We start from the raw sequence: 16,945 nt of genomic DNA, 5'->3' as shown, positions 1-16,945 counted from the left end.
TTTTTAAAGTTCCTTTTCTCTAAACTGTAGAAAAAGGCTCCTCAGTCAGCACTGCAATCTGAGACAATAAAAAGCAAAGATTTGTTTGACGTTTGTTTGCGTTCATATGCCGCCCAATTCTCAAATGACTCTGGGTGGCTCACAACCTAAAAACAAAGCACACAGTGCAATATTAAGACCCCTTAAAACAATTTAAAACCAACAACTAGAGCCGAGGTGGCGCAGCAGGTAGAGTGCAGTACTGCAGGCCACTGAGGTTGACTGTAGATCTGCAGGTCAGCAGTTCAAATCTTATCACCGGCTCAAGGTTGACTCAGCCTTCCATCCTTCCCAGGTGGGTAAAATGAGGTCCCGGATTGTGGGGGCAATATGCTGGCTCTGTTAAAAAGTGCTGTTGCTAACAGGTTGTAAGCCACCCTGAGTCTAATGAGAAGGTCGGCATAAAAATCGAATAAATAAAAATTGAATAAATAAAATTAAAAACGATTAAAACAGTTTAAAAAGCCATGCATGTCATTAATGGCCTGGTCCCAATGGTATACTATCAGATCAACGTCCACAGGCCTGCTGGAAAAGCCAGGCCCTTACCACTTTCCGGAAGGCCAATAGGATAGTGGTAGTTTGGATTCAGGAGGTAGCTGGTTCCAGAGAGCTGAAGCCACGACAGAGAAGCCCTCCCACACAGGCCCACCAGCCAACACTGTTTAGCCGCCAGAACCTTATCCTTCCTATAAACCCATCTTCAGCAATTATGGCGATCATGTACAAGGCAAGTGGTCTATTTAAATAGCATGAGTATTTAGATCAGCTTTTCCGGGCCCAGGAATTTGAGGTCAGTTGGGCTACTGAGAGGGAACAGTATGAGCCAGGGTAGCACAGCAGGTAGAGTGCTGTACTGCAGGCCACTGAAGTTGACTGTAGATCTGAAGGTCAGCGGTTCAAATCTCATCACCAGCTCAAGGTTGACTCAGCCTTCCATCCTTCCGAGGTGGGTAAAATAAGGACCTGGATTGTGGGGGCAATATGCTGGCTCTGTTAAAAAGTGCTATTGCTTACATGTTGTAAGCCGCCCTGAGTCTAAGGAGACAGGTGGCATAAAAATTGAATAGATAGATAAATAAGTAAGTAAGTAAGTAAGTAAGTAAGTAAGTAAGTAAGTAAGTAAGTAAGTAAGTAAGTAAGTAAGTAAAGTAAGTAAATAAATAAAAGAAATAAAAAAAGTAAAAAAATAAATAAAATAAAATAAAATAATAAAATAAACAGGTTACACCATTACAAAGAGCTGAGTTAGAGAATGATCAAGATAAAGATGATCTTGAGTGACATTAAATTCGTGATAACAATGAATCAGTTTAGAAATGACCCATGAACAAATGTAGTGTGCATCACAGACTCTGATCACCACCGCTAATAGATTGCAATCTAATCTATTATAGATACCCAGCCCATGTGGTTAGTTTAGGATTCTGCAATCATGCAAACTCAAAATAAATGAGTTAATTGAATAACTATGGGTTGGTTAATGATGGGTAAGAGAAGATCCTGGAGGTGGAGTCCTTGGCATTTCCAACTCCTCGTTGCAGCTTGTCTCTTTTCACAACTGATCCTCCTTTAGATAAACTCTTTCAACCGGAACGAGATTGCTTTACAGCAGCCTGGAAGGGGGGTGGCTGGTGATAACTGAACAAGATCAAATGCTCAGCTCCTGCACTGTTCTCAGACTGAGCTGCCATGCAGAAAATCCTGGCCGCCTCCTGCGACAAGGGAGGCTGCTTGTTCCTACAACAGAACAGAAGGGATTAGCAGAAACGGGCGGGAGAGAGAGAGGGGAATTTCTTGGAAGTAATCCAGTAACTTGCATTCCAAGGGAATGCAGGTGCCTTCTCACAAGCCATCAGCCAAACTACTTTATTTATTTATTTGTTTGTTTGCTTGTTTGTTAGTTTGTTTGTTTGTTCATTTGTTCGTTCGTTCATTCAATCATTCATTCAATCAATCAATCAATCAATCATTCATTTCATTTATTCATTTATTCATTCATTTGTTCGTTCGTTTGTTCGTTCGTTCGTTCGTTCATTCATTCATTCATTCATTCATTCATTCATTTATTTAGAGTTGAAAGGGACCCTGCAGATCATCAAGTCCAACCCCCTGCTCAAGCAGAAAATCCTACACCTCCCCAGCCCAGATGGCAGTCCAATCTCCTCTTGAAAATGTCCAGAGTTGGGGTGTTCACAACCTCCGCTGGCAGGCCGTTCCATTGGTTGATCGCTTTGACCATCAGGAAGTTCTTCCTTATTTGCAGGTTGAATCTCTCCTTGGTCAGTTTCCATCCGTTGTTCCTCGTCTGGCCCCCTGGCCCCCTGGAGGATAGAGTGACCCCCTCCTCTCTGTGGCAACCCCTCAAATACCTATATATACTGCTATCATGTCCCCCCTGGCCCTTCTTTTCACTAGACTTTCCATGTCCAGTTCCAGCAACCTCTCTTCATATGTCTTGGGTTCTAGTCCCCTTATCATTTTGGTTGCTCTTTTCTGTACCCTTTCCAGAGTTTCTATGTCTCTTTTGAAGTGTGGTGACCAGAACTGAACGCAATACTCCAGGTTTAGTCTGACCAGGGTGTTATAAAGTGGTATTAATACCACCCTAGTCTTGGAATGCATCTTCCTGTTGATGCAGTTTAAGACTGTGTTGGCTTTTTTAGCTGCTACTGCACATTGCTGGCTCATACTTAGTTGGTTATCCACCAAGACTCTGAGATCTCTTTCACAGTCACTACTGCTAAATGAGGTTCCTCCCAGTCTATATGTGTGTCTAGGGTTTTTTTTTAACCTAGGTGAAGGACTTTACTTTTCTCGATGTTTATTTTATTTGTTTGTCTGTCTGTCTGTCTGTCTGTCTATTTAGTTAGTTAGTTAGTTAGTTAGTTAGTTAGTTAGTTAGTTAGTTAGTTAGTTAGTTAGTCAGTTAGTCAGTTAGTCAGTTAGTCAAGCAATTATAGGGTGGTATTTTGTACAAATAAAACATAAGATTAGTAATGATAAAAAAATAACCAAAGAAGACAATAGCACAGGGACGGTAGGCACAATAGTGCGCTTATGCACGCCCCTTACAGACCTCTTAGAAAGCGGGAGAGGTCAATTGTAGATAGTCTAAGGTTAAAGGTTTTGGGGTTAGGAGTAGAAACTACAGAATCAGGTAGTGCATTCCAGGCGTTGATTACTCTGTTGCTGAAGTATTTTTTGCAGTCAAGTTTGGAGCAGTTGACATTTAGTTTAAATCTATTTCGTGCTCGTGTTGTTGCAGTTGAAGGTGAAGTAATCGTTAACAGATAGGACATTTTGGTATATGATTTTATGAACTATAATTAAGTCAGAACGGAGACAACGGAATTGTAAGTTGTCTAAACCAAGAATTTCAAGTCTGGCGGAGTAAGGTATTTTGTGGTGAGAAGAGGAGTGAAGGACTCTTCTTGTGAAATATTTCTGGACTCTCTCAATTGTGTTGGTGTCAGATATGCAATGTGGGTTCCATAGAGGCGAGCTGTATTCTAGGATTGGTCTGACAAATGTTTTGAACATCATTTTGTTAGCTTGGGCCCACAGAGCCTTAATCTATTTAGGTTCTTCTGTATTTTCAGCCTATTCTCTGGGTTAGGCTTTTGCCCTGTTTACATGGAGAATATGTTTCTATGAATGAACTGCAAAGCAGCTAACAACCTCATGAATAACCCCAGAGGTGGAATTCCGAAACCTGACTCCTGTTAGCTGTATGAGGAGAATATGGCAGCAGGGCTCCAAGAAATAAATGCCCTAGAATTGCCAAGGCCCTAAGGCAGTATTGCTAGGAGTGGACCATAAGGTGCAGGGGAGTATGCCAAAGCTTGAAAAGTTTTCAAGTTCAGATATTACAGGTCCCCCCCGCCAAAATGAGTTGGCCTTCTTTTCTTCCTTCCACTTCCCTCCCAGCTCCCCAACCCCTTCCCTTTGTTGCTCTTCCATTGTGCTTACTCTTTAGTTTTTATCACTAGACGGCTGTATCAGCATCTTTTCTTTTCCTCTAATATTTTAACAAAGCCTGAGAACATTGCAAAATAAAGTTGCAGTAACTTCTAGCTTCTTGATTCCTCCGGTGACACCCCCTCCCCCCATGCCAGAGGTTTTTTTAAAAAACCAAAACTTTTCAAGTCCATGTAATCTCTGCATAATAAACGTCTGCTTCTTTTATAAAAATGGGGGAGGGGAAAAGGTTTTAATTGTGCTCCTTGTGTTATCCTATAATTAAATTTAAAATCTAAAAAAACCAAAACCCATAAAAAAAACAGTCATTCCCCTTCAATCAACTTTCTCTCAACACATTAATCGGCCAAGGGACAAGAGTCTAGTAACCCCAAGTCTTTCTGTCATGATCTTCTGTCCTTGGGGGGAAATCCACGATGAGACAGTTTTTGTTGTTTATTTATTTATTTATTCATTCATTCATTCATTCGTCCAATACACAATACATATGGAAGAGAATAGACATGAAGTAATATATATACTGTATAAAGATAATATGTAAAAATAGAGGAGATATATGAAAGGAAGAAAATACATATGATATATGAGAGAAAGGAAAGACAATTGGACAGGGGACGAAAGGCACACTAGTGCACTTATGTACGCCCCTTACTGACCTCTTAGGAACCTGGAGAGGTCAATCGTCGATAGTCTAAGGGAGAAATGTTGGGGATTAGGGGTTGACACTATTGAGTCTGGTAATGAGTTCCACGCTTCGACAACTCAGTTGCTGAAGTCATATTTTTTACAGTCAAGTTTGGAGCGGTTAATATTAAGTTTGAATCTGTTGCATGCTCTTGCGTTGTTGCGGTTGAAGCTGAAGTAGTCATTGACCGGTAGGACATTGCAGCATATCATCAAGGTTTGAATGGTTTGTACTGAATGGACCTGTTTACTCCAAGGTCTACTCTGCGAAGCGAGAAAACGAAGAATGCTGATGGGTTGAACCAGCCGGCAGCCCTTTATTTAAAGAGAGAGCTTCCCAACAGGTTCCTTTGCTGGATTATGACTTCTATTCTTCAATACCAGAACTTAACAGTTTTCATTTAATATTGTGAAGCATAAAGAAGCCAAGGGATCTTTTCATCCTTCTTTAACTTTGAAAAAGTTCAGAACGATTAGAAAAGTGTCAGTTTTCTGGAGAACAGAGGTCTCTTTCTACATACTTTCTGGTAACTTTACTTGATCACATGAACAATTCTGAGAATGCGAAAGAGAATTTCAAAGAACCTGAAGCGTTGGCATACACAACACAATGTTCGCGAAGATTCTTCCGACACGTCATACATTTTAGAAAAAAAGATCCCATTCTTCCTGTCAGTCTGATCTGGAGATTGTTTGATATTGAACAAAAAATGGTTACAAAATTGGCTCCCTCAAAAATTGGTCCCAAATGTAGACCGTTAATGTGGTGATCCAAATTTGCTTTATCCATACATTTGGTCAAAAATGTAATAGGATTAGATGATCGGAGAAGGCTACTTTTCCTGTGGAAAGGAGATTAAGATCAGTTGACCTTTCCGCCTTTTGACCCCCTCGGCGAGACATGGGACTCTTATGTGGCCCGTTTCAAATGCTTCCTCATATCAAAAGATCGTATTTTTGGGGGTTTTGTGGCTCTGAAATGTTTGAGACAGCAAGAGCCCTCTTTGCCCCGACTTCTATTCATGATATCCCATCCTCGTCGCCAGTATTAAGTCGGAGACACGGCAAGGTAATTAACTGAGGTTTTATTGAAGTCGGACATGGAAACAACTAGTACAAGCAATACACAGAACTGAGGAGCCTGAGCTACATGACAGCTCATTTATACTCCAGCCCATAATAACATAACCAATGAAAATGCTACAAAGTTCCCGCCAAGATTTATCTCTACCCAGTGACAGGAACGCCCAATGGCAGTTCCTTTACAAGTCACTGGGCAGAGACATAACACTTAGGTTCCTTTCATACTTAGTTGAAAGATTTGATCTCAGAAATCTTACTACTAAAGTTGAGGAGCAGGAAAATCATTTGTTTTATTTTCATGCTTATTTTTTTCTTTTAAAACTGATACTAGCATAATTTCTGTTTCAATCTGCATTTCTTAAAAGAAAAGGTATTTGAAACCGAGCTCCCACTGTTGTCATTGCTTTTTCACGCACTGTTCTGTCTGCAGTTTCATTAGTAAACCCTTCCTTCCCCGTTGATTCCTGCCTATTGCTAGGACACACGAATGTGTACTAGCAGTATGAGTTTCAAGATAATATGCGGGATTATGGAGGAAAAAAAGGTTGGTTAAACCTTTGTGTGTCACATGTGTGTGTGTGTGTGTGTGTGTGTTTGTTTTAAACAGCTAGTTTGGTAAGGCTGAAAAGTTTACAAAGCGACAGGAGGGAGTGATACAGTCTTAAAAAGCTGATTAAGTAAGGCAAGATGCCAATGTTATCTTATCCTTCTTTGAAATAAAATATTTTTATGAAAGGGAGAAAAGGGCTTTTTCTTCCTGGAAAACCTTGTTCTACAAACAATATACTATAACTAGACCTTAGATAATGTGTGTGTGTGAATGTATTAAAAGTATTATAGTGTTTTTTTTTCTTTTCATGGTGGAAGTGGATTTTAATTATACATGAAGGATTAATGTCTCATTTGACTATCCTGCTTACACCTCCACTTCTCTATTGGAGGTCTTCAATGGCTGTTTGAGATCCTGCACTCTTGTCAACAGTTTGTGAAAACTATGGGCAGGATCTTGTCTGGGCAAGAGAGGAAATGCTCCTTTTTGGAGAAATTCAGACCCTCTGTTGGCCTTTAGGAAAAACTTCTTAAAACTGTATTTGAGCCAGTATTTAGAATCAGTGGTTCTCAAACTGGGACAGGGACCCCATTGGGGGTTGAATGACCATTTCACAGGAATCACCTAAGACCATGGGAAAAGACAAATTTCCCATGGCGTTAGGAACTAAAGCTTCTATTCTGGCGCCTTGGAACATATTTTTACAATCCGTCCAATCAGGCGTTTACAGTGTGGGTGTCTCTCTGACCTTCCTGCCAATCAGCTTAAAGCTTTGTTGGGAGAATTGACGCTAGACTTATGGTTGGGGGTCACCACAACTTGAGGAACTGTATTAAGGGATTGGGGCATTAGAAAGATTGAGAACCACTGATTTAGATGACTTTAAACTTGCTATTTTTGCCATTATTGTCATTGTGTTAGAGGCTGATACTTTAACTTTTAATAGATTAATATTGCATTTTAGGATTTATTAGGGCAATGATAGCGAACCTTTTTTTTTCCTCAGGTGCAGAAAGCGCATGGGTGTGTGCTTTCTGCACACCCATGCGCTTTCTTTGTGCATGCGTGAGTGTCCATACCCATAATTCAATGCCTGGGAAAGGCGACAAGGGCCTCCCCATCCCCTGGAGTCCTCCGGAAGGCAGGAATAGCCCATTTCCCAACTTCTTCTGGGCCCGGTAAGCCCATTTTTTTGCCCTCCTCATGCTCCAGAGGCCTCCCTGGAGCCTGGGGAGGGCAAAAATGCCTTCCCGGTCCCCATGGAGGCCCTTCAGAAGTTGTAAATGCCCTCCCAGAGCCTCTACGCAAGCCAAAATCAGCTAGCGGGTGTACACATGCGCGCTGGATCTGACCTTGGACAATGCCTCTTGCATTAGCAGATATGGCTCCATGTGCCACCTGTGGCCCGCGTGTCATAGGTTTGCCATCACCGTGTTAGGGAATTTATATATCCTGAAAATTTGACAAGAATATAGTGATGATATAAGAAGTAGCAGCTTCTAATATTGATGGCTGAGAAGATTTTTAGGTATTGTTCCATTCTATTGTAGGCATCAGACTGCAGAAGGCTGTTTCATTATATTCTTGCAGTAAGTATTGACTGCCAAGTAATGAAGGGTTTAGGGATGGAGGATACAATTTTTCATCCTATTCTTCAGAGAAATTAAACTGCAACCCTTATCATTCCTCTCCAGTCTGGCTACGATTATGTAGCTGTTGATACCTGTCTTCTTTTTCATAGCAGGTCATAGCAGATTTATGGGCATGATTATGAATATGACTCCTCCACTTGCAACGGATTTGTGCCCAGGCACTGTTCCTTCTAATCAAAGAGAACGTTGCCAGGAAATCTCTCGTGTTTCATCTTTTTTTTCTTTTTTTAAATTCTCAGCAAGAGCATAGAGGCCCAGAAGGAGCTGGAGATGAGGTCAACATTGCCTTGAAGAAATGAGTGAACAAACAAGTTGTGAAGAAGGTTTTGTTTATTTATTTAATTATTTATTTATTTATTCATTCATTCATTTATTCATTTATTCATTCATTTATTCATTTATTTATTTATTTATTCATTCATTATTTGTTTGTTTGTTTATTCATTCATTTATTTATTTATTTATTTATTGTTTGTTTGTTTGTTTGTTTGTTTATTTATTCGTTCGGTCGTTCGGTCGTTCGGTCGTTCGGTCGTTCGGTCATTTATTTATTTATTTATCTATCTATCTATCTATCTATCTATCTATCTATCTATCTATCTATCTATCTATTTATTAGATTTGTATGCCGCCCCTCTCCGAAGACTCGGGGCGGCTCACAACAGCAATAAAAACAATATAGCAGTGGAACAAATCTAATATTAAAAAACATATAAAACCCTATCATTATTTAAAAAACCAAACAGCAACATTCATACCAAACATAAAACAAAGTATTTTAAAAAAGCCTGGGGGAAAGGTGTCTCAACTCCCCCATGCCTGGCGGTATAAGTGAGTCTTAAGTAGTTTACGAAAGACAGGAAGGGTGGGGGCAGTTCTAATCTCCGGGGGGAGTTGGTTCCAGAGGGCCGGGGCCGCCACAGAGAAGGCTCTTCCCCTGGGGCCCGCCAAACGACATTGTTTAGTCAATGGGACCCGGAGAAGGCCAACTCTGAGGGACCTTATCGGTCACTGGGATTCGTGCGGTAGCAGGTGGTTCCAGAGGTACTCTGGTCCAATGCCATGTAGGGCTTTAAAGGTCATGACCAACACTTTGAATTGTGACTGGAAACTGATTGGCAGCCAACGCAAGCCATGGAGTGTTGAAGAAACGTGGGCGAATCTTGGAAGCCCCACGACAGCTCTCGCGGCTGCGTTCTGCACAATCTGAAGTTTCCGAACACTTTTCAAAGGTAGCCTCATGTAGAGAGCGTTGCAGTAATCAAACCTCGAGGTGATGAGGGCGTGAGCGACTGTGATCAATGACTCCCTGTCCAAATAGGGCCGCAACTGGTTTACACACAGGGGTGGGCTACTGCCCGGATGGGGTGGGGGGAGAACGCAGTGGGGTAGCAAAAATGGAGTTCCACCCCAGAGCACCCAATTTGCACTGAAAAATGTTGAAAGAAAATGCATAAGCCACGACCACAGTGTGGTGGTAAAAATTTTGGTAGCCCTTCACTGTTTACACACATTATCATGCACGTGTGGATAATTTTCATTTAATGATATTGAATCTCTCTGGTCAAACCCCCCCCCCCCCCCCCCACATAACTGCAAAGGAAATCTAGTGGCACCAGCAGCCTGAACTGACTCCTAGATAAGAAACTCTGGAATATCCATTCGAATTGCTGGCCACATTATATGCTCACCAGTTTCTTTAGCTGCTTGTTTCTCCTTTCTCTTCTTCCTGGAACTCTCTTATAATTTACCTTTGCTTTTTAAATAAGCAGTAGCGCTAAGACAGCCTCTTTCTCTTTTCCTACTGATTAAGTTTTAATTTTGGGAAGGTATAAAGGTGCATATTACCTACGGGGCCGTCTTCTGCTTCACTTAGGTCCCACAGAGTTGGCCTTCTCCAGGTCCTGTCAGCCAGACAATGTCATCTGGCGGGACCTAGGGGAAGAGCTTTCTCTGTGGTGGCCCCGGCCCTATGGAATCAACTTCCTTCAGAGATTCATACCACCCCCATCCTCCCTGCCTTTCACAAGGCTTTAAAGATTCACCTTTGCTGACAGGCTTGGGCCACTAAGTTTAACATCTAGCCCTGGCCGACGAATAAATGTATAGGTATGATTGGGTGAATGCAAGCGACTGGTTTTAGGAGATTGGGGTTTTAGGATGTTTTTAGATTAGATTTGTAGATGCTGTATTTTTTTCTTGATATGAGCTGCCCTGAGTTTGAGGAGAAAGGCGGCATAAAAGTCAAACAAACAAACAAATAAACAAACGAATAAACAAAAATCTGCACTGCAGCATTTCCTCAGTGCTCCCTGCAAATGAAGGCAAATTTATTATCCATTATTGTATATATTAATTCATTGGATTTAAGATGTTATATATTGTTCTATTGTATGTTGTAAACCACCCCGAGTCCTCGGAGAGGGACAGCATAAAAGTCCAATAAATAAATAAATAAATAAATAATAAACATTACAGTGGTCCCTCGACTTGCGCGTTCTCGATTAGCGCGAAACGCTGCAACGCGGTTTTTCAAAAAATATTATTTAAAAAATAAAATATTAAAATATTATTTTAAAAAAAATTTTTTTAAAAAAAAAATTGTTTTTTTTTTAATTTTTTTTTTTATTCTGTTCCCTGAATGGAGACCGCCGGCCGCTCAATCGGGCCGGCAGGGAACAGAATGGAGCCTTCCGCGGCGGGGCTGGTAAGGGGGGGAGCCGAGGGGGGAGCCGAGCCCAGCCCCGTGGCATTCGCTTTCCTCCCTGCCCCGGAAGCTCTCCGAGGTTGCGAAGGAGCCCACAATCAGTCTCGGCTGCGGGTGGGAGGAAGGCGAATCCCCCGTGGGCTCCGTTACATTTTCCGCTGCCAGCCAGGCCATGCTGGCGGCAGCGGAACAATCGCTGGGTGGAAGGCGTGCTCGGCTCCAGCCGCTTTCGGCCGAGCCTCCCCGGCCAAGCAGCCAGGGAAGTCGAGCCAGGCGTGGCGGCGGCCTGCGCCGATGTTCCCCGCTGCGACGGAAGGCAGTCGCTTGGCTAGGGAGGCTCGGCCGAAAGCGGCTGGAGCGGCAGAGCCGAGCACGCCTTCCACCCAGGGAGTCCTGCCCTTTCATTCCCGCCGACCACAGGGGCGAGGGGTGGGGATGAAGGGGCAGGACTTCCCGGGCGGAAGGCGTGCTCGGCTCTGCCGCTCCAGCCGCTTTCGGCCGAGCCTCCCTAGCCAAGCGACTGCCTTCCGTCGCAGCGGGGAACATCGGCGCAGGCCGCCGCCACGCCTGGCTCGACTTCCCTGGCTGCTCGGCCGAAAGGGGCTGGAGTGGCAGAGCCGAGCATGCCTTCCGCCCGGGAAGTCCTGCCCCTTCATCCCCACCCCTCGCCCCTGTGGCCGGCTCATCCAGGGGGGCGTGTGTGGACTGGCAAGCGGCAAGCGGGAAGGCCAAGGGACATTCAGTTCCTTCAGCCGCCCAACACCTGATCCGCTCCGCAGCGCGGCAGCAGCGAGGAGCCGAAGATGGGGTTTCCCCTTTGCCTTTACCCCATCTTCGGCTCCTCGCTGCTTCCGCGCTGCGGAGCAGATCAGCTGTTGGGCGGCTGAAGGAACCTCCCCTTGGTCTTCCCCGCCGCCCACACGCAAACTCCACCATCTGCGCATGTGCGGCCATGAAAAAAATGGCGCACATGCGCAGATGGTGGTTTTACTTCCGCATCCAATATAACGCGGAAATCGGTTAGCGCGGGAGGTCTTGGAACGTAACCCCCGCGCTAACCGAGAGATCACTGTAATACACAAAGATTGTTCTTGATGGGTTCCATAATAAAATTATTTTTTATCTGCTAATTGGAGAGGTGTAAATTTTTCTTCAGAACTCATCAATCTAAATATACAGTACGTTACACAGTCAAACTGAATATTATCATGGGCTACACAGTAAGAACGGAACTACATATTTAATTATTTGCATATCTTCCTTAGAGTCCAAATCTTCTCTCCAAATTTGTTGTAACTTATACTGGGGGGGGGGGGCAACTTACAAGTTAAAGAACATAAAAGGCAAAGGCAAATGAGGGGATTGATACAGGATCCTTAAACAGAATTTTTTTAAAAATCTGTTTTACTGATGGCTAATTGAGCTTTTTGTTTTTTTACAGAGTGGTACCAAATAGCACAATAAATAGTTGTAAGATCCAGTTATAGAAAAACAATCGAATTTCCTATGGTCCAAGCGATATTTTATGACTTAAGACTAAATGACATCGTCAAAATGAGCCATGTTAATAAATGTTTCTCCGTTGGATGAAAGAACAGCAAGAGACACTATAACAAGATATATAAAAATCTTTGGAAACTTGCCTTTATGTTCAATTTACATATAATTCAGCCATTTCAGCAACACATCTGCATTGTTGATGCTTTTCTTTATATTTGGGGATGATGAAAAACATACTTTATTAGCAAATATGGATTGTCAGAAGTTGCTATAACGTCAAGATATATACTGCTGTGCTTCACACTTTTCGTACTTATTGCATCAAAAGATTCTGCTTTTGACTGGAAGTGAAAATGCTGAAATGTCAAAAACTATTCAGTGATATTTGTCATTGAGACAGGGGAAGTACCATAAAAAGATATTGTGTGCCAGATCGACATTCTTTTAATTATTGTTGGATTTCAATTCCCCTAATCTAGAAAACCCATAGGAGCTGCAGTCTGAAATTTATTTTATTTATTTATTTATTTATTAGATTTGTATGCTGCCCCTTTCCGTAGACTCGGGGCGGCTCACAACACAATAAAAACAGTTCATAACAAATCTAATAATTTACTATTTAAGATATTTTTTAAAAAACCATTATTAAACAGACATACATACAAGCATACCATATATAAATTGTATAGGCCCAGGGGAGATATTTCAGTTCCCCCATGCCTGACGACAAAGGTGGGTTTTAAGGAGTTTACGAAAGGCAAGGAGGGTAGGGGCAGTTCTAATCTCTGGGGGGAGCTGGTTCCAGAGAGTTGGGGCCGCCACAGAGAAGGCTCTTCCCCTGGGGCCCGCCAACCGACATTGTTTAGTTGACGGGACCCGGAGAAGGCCCACTCTGTGGGACCTAATCGGTCGCTGGGATTCATGCGGCAGAAGGCGGTCTCGGAGATATTCTGGTCCAATGCAATGAAGGGCTTTAAAGGTCATTACCAACATTTTGAATTGTGACCGGAAATTGATCGGCAACCAATGCAGACTGCCGAGTGTTGGAGTAACATGGGCATACCTAGGGAAGCCCATGACTGCTCTCGCAGCTGCATTCTGCACGATCTGAAGTTTCCGAACACTTTTCAAAGGTAGCCCCATGTAGAGAGCATTACAGTAGTCGAACCTCGAGGTGATGAGGGCATGAGTGACTGTGAGCAGTGAGTCCCGGTCCAAATAGGGCCGCAACTGGTGCACCAGGCGAACCTGGGCAAACGCCCCCCTCGCCACAGCTGAAAGATGTTTCCCTAATGTGAGCTGTAGATCGAGGAGGACGCCCAAGTTGTGGACCCTCTCTGAGGGGGTCAATAATTCCCCCCCCCAGGGTGATGGACGGACAGGTGGAATTGTCCTTGGGCGGAGGTTAGCAGTGGCGGCCGCAGCTTTATCATAGTCCTGCGGCTGTGGCTTTTCACGTGGTTTGGCAGCTGGTTGCCACCATGGCTGCCAAAACATGAGAAAGCTGCAGATGGAGACCGGTGGGTATTGGCTGAGGAGCCCTCCTGGCAGGCCGAAAAGCGGCTCGGGTGAGCGGCTGTGGCAGGGGTCGGGCAGGTGCCGCCTCTCCCCGGCTGAGGCAGCTTTACTCGGAGAGCCCTTCACAACGCCCTCCCAAAGGCACCCCCAAATGTGGGAGATTGGGGTGGGGGCTGATGGAGCCGAGCCCCCTCTCGCCAGATGATTGAGGCCACCCCGCGGGCCTTCCCTGCTGGCTGGGTGCGCCAAGTGGACGCCCCCAGTTTGGATGTATACATGGTTGTAAAAAATATTCTGCTACACTGGTATTTTATTAAACAACATAATACTTCACCATTTGGTTCAGAATACTTTTCCCCTTGTTTTCCTCCTCTAAAATCTAGGTGTGTCTTATACACCAGTGCGTCTTATACACCGAAACATATGGTAGTCAGATGCGAACCCCTTTGTAATCTCCAAAGAGAACCAAACCTTGCTGGCATATGTTGGGGAATCATTCTCTCTAGAACATTTCTCCAACATTCTCAGCCACTTTTGTTTCCATTTGGAAAAGAAAACACCAGATACTTCTGACATTTTGCAATATTTGATTTGCTTTGTTTTAGTTGCTAAAGTTTCTTTACTTGTTTGGCTGTTAGACTTCTTAGAGGCTTTCATTGCCTTCAGCCATGGTATTCTTCTGCTAAGGTTGTCTGAGTTAAAGGTGGATAAAACTATTTTGCAGTAATTCCATTCAGATCTGCATAGCTGCCTTCAAGAGGTGATGGAGGATGCCATGTTCAATCTTATGGCATTTCATTAATTTTCACTTGATTTCCTGCAAATGCCTAATGTGAAAGTGCTGGTGGAGGTAATTTGGAAAGTTACAGTGAAGTGTAACTAACATGAGATGGCTCACAACTCTGTCTTTTTAATTGCACCCAATAGTGTGTATATGTATATATGTTATTAGCATATTAATATATGCTAATATATTATAAGCATATTAATAATGTTATTATTGGTTTGTCTAGCCAAGTAAATGGGGCTCACCCTGTTAGAACTTTCAGAACTTTGTTCTAAGAACTGTTAGAACTTTGCAATCTGAAACACAGTCTTTGAACTAAAAGCAAATTTGCTTTATTCTTGGAAATATTAATGGACGATGGGTGCGACTGAAAATAAAGAAGCTGCTTTCATCCAGCACTGAAGTCATGAAATGAAAGGCTAACATCTCTTTCAGAATCTGGCAGCTAACATGCATTCTCATACTATGGACCAGGTGCCCCTCCCAAATCATTTGAAATATCATGAGATCAACATTGCATAACCTCTTATACAAGACTGCAGGAGATTGATTCATAACTTTTGGATCATTTTTAATGTTTTTAATTTAATTATTGGGGAAATATGAGCATGGGAATCACAAGTGAGCTGGCATTCATATATAATATGTTGCTAATTAAGGGACAAATAAAACTATTAACATCAGTCCAGGAATAACTCTTGTTCTTTTCTGAAATGGTCAGATAAACCAATTAAGAGTCTCATGGAAGTCATAAAAAGCGACTTCTAGTCAAGTTTCCAATGCAGGAAACTTGGGTCGCCAAAATCTGGATGCCCACAAGATGTTAGTAAGATGATGGAGAACATTTGAACCTTTTCCTGCCATTTAGAGATTTCATGGATTTTTGAACCCAGGTATTCAATCTACCGGTACTCCTTAAAATTATGATGTCATAATATCTGTGAATTAAACTCCATTAATCAATTATATGCTCCATTAATCAATTATATAATCTGAAGTTAGTTGGGGGAAAGATCAAAAGCAACATGAGAAAATATTATTTTACTGAAAGAGTAGTAGATCCTTGGAACAAACTTCCAGCAGACGTGGTTGGTAAATCCACAGTAACTGAATTTAAACATGCCTGGGATAAACATATATCCATCCTAAGATAAAATACAGGAAATAGTATAAGGGCAGACTAGATGGACCATGAGGTCTTTTTCTGCCGTCAGTCTTCTATGTTTCTATGTTTCTATGCTAATTAAATTTTAATTGATTAAATGAATTCATTTATGAGTTAAATTTTGACTATGAATTAAATGTATGAGAGCTGTGGAAAAAGCATGTGCTGTAAAGTGCTGAAAATACTGATAGAGTTTGGATTTCAACTTATGTAAAGGTTGAAGGAATCCATAAAGATGTTTAGACAAAGGCCTTGCAGTTGCTAAGAAACTTCTGGAGCATTTGCTGGGCAGTGTAACCCTGGGAGCCTCTTGGCACCTGCAAAACAAAAATAGAACAATTGCACTTGCAAAAATAGCTGTCTGCTCATAATTCTGCCTAGGAGATGTACCAATGTGCATAACTGTGCCTATTAAAGAAGGTGATAAAAAGAAAAAAGCTCTATCTCAAATCATGCAAAGAATATCATTGGAGAGGCTAATTTAGGGAGTCCTCGGAGAGGGGCGGCATACAAATCTAATAAAAAATTATTATTATTATTATTATTATTATTATTATTATTATTATTATTATGTCAATACAACACAGCAAACGAGATCACTATGCTGGATTTCGTATTTCATCACCAGTCGGGCAGTTCCCAAGCACCTAAGACTGAGTGATGTAGCGGCGAATTATGTTTGCTGATCCCAGTAAAGCGGCCTTTTGCAATTGACAGATGGAGATTTTGTCAATTCCGATGGTTTTCAAATGTCCACTGAGATTATTATTATTATTATTATTATTATTATTATTATTATTATTATGTCAGTATAACACAGCAAACGAGATCACTATGCTGGATTTCGTATTTCATCACCAGTCGGGCGCTTCCCAAGCACCTAGGAGTGCGTGATGTAGCGGCAAATTATGTTTGCCGATCCCAGTAAAGCGGCCTTTTGCAATTGACAGATGGAGATTTTGTCAATTCCGATGGTTTTCAAATGTCCGCTGAGATGCTTTGGCACTGCGCCCAGTGTGCCAAGTACCACTGGGACCACTTTCACTGGCTTATGCCAGAGACGTTATTATTATTATTATTATTATTATTATTATTATTATTATTATTATTATTATTATTATTATAGCCACTCATGGGAAAACAAAATATGGGGCTCCTATCAAAATAGGATGAAACAGTATATCACAGGGGTGTCAAACTCATGGCCCATGGGCCAGATACATCACACAAGGGGCCCGGTTTAGTGGAGGGGGGAAAGACTTGAAATACATCATGTGAT

The 16,945-nt window shown here is 42.3% G+C and overlaps 1 long non-coding RNA gene across 1 annotated transcript; it reads left to right on the top strand.

Annotated features, from left to right (window-relative positions):
- Positions 1-6,248: 6,248 nt before the first annotated feature.
- LOC139157648 (uncharacterized) lies at positions 6,249-12,247 on the top strand. The gene is made up of 3 exons (XR_011557526.1): positions 6,249-6,331; positions 8,229-8,312; positions 12,138-12,247. It is a non-coding gene; the product is annotated as an uncharacterized lncRNA (long non-coding RNA).
- The last annotated feature ends 4,698 nt before the right edge of the window (positions 12,248-16,945 follow it).

The sequence above is a fragment of the Erythrolamprus reginae genome, chromosome 1 (assembly GCF_031021105.1).
Source record: "Erythrolamprus reginae isolate rEryReg1 chromosome 1, rEryReg1.hap1, whole genome shotgun sequence".
Taxonomy (NCBI): domain Eukaryota; kingdom Metazoa; phylum Chordata; class Lepidosauria; order Squamata; family Dipsadidae; genus Erythrolamprus; species Erythrolamprus reginae.
Note: the sequence above shows the minus strand (reverse complement) of the source record. Positions and strands in the feature narration are given on the sequence as shown.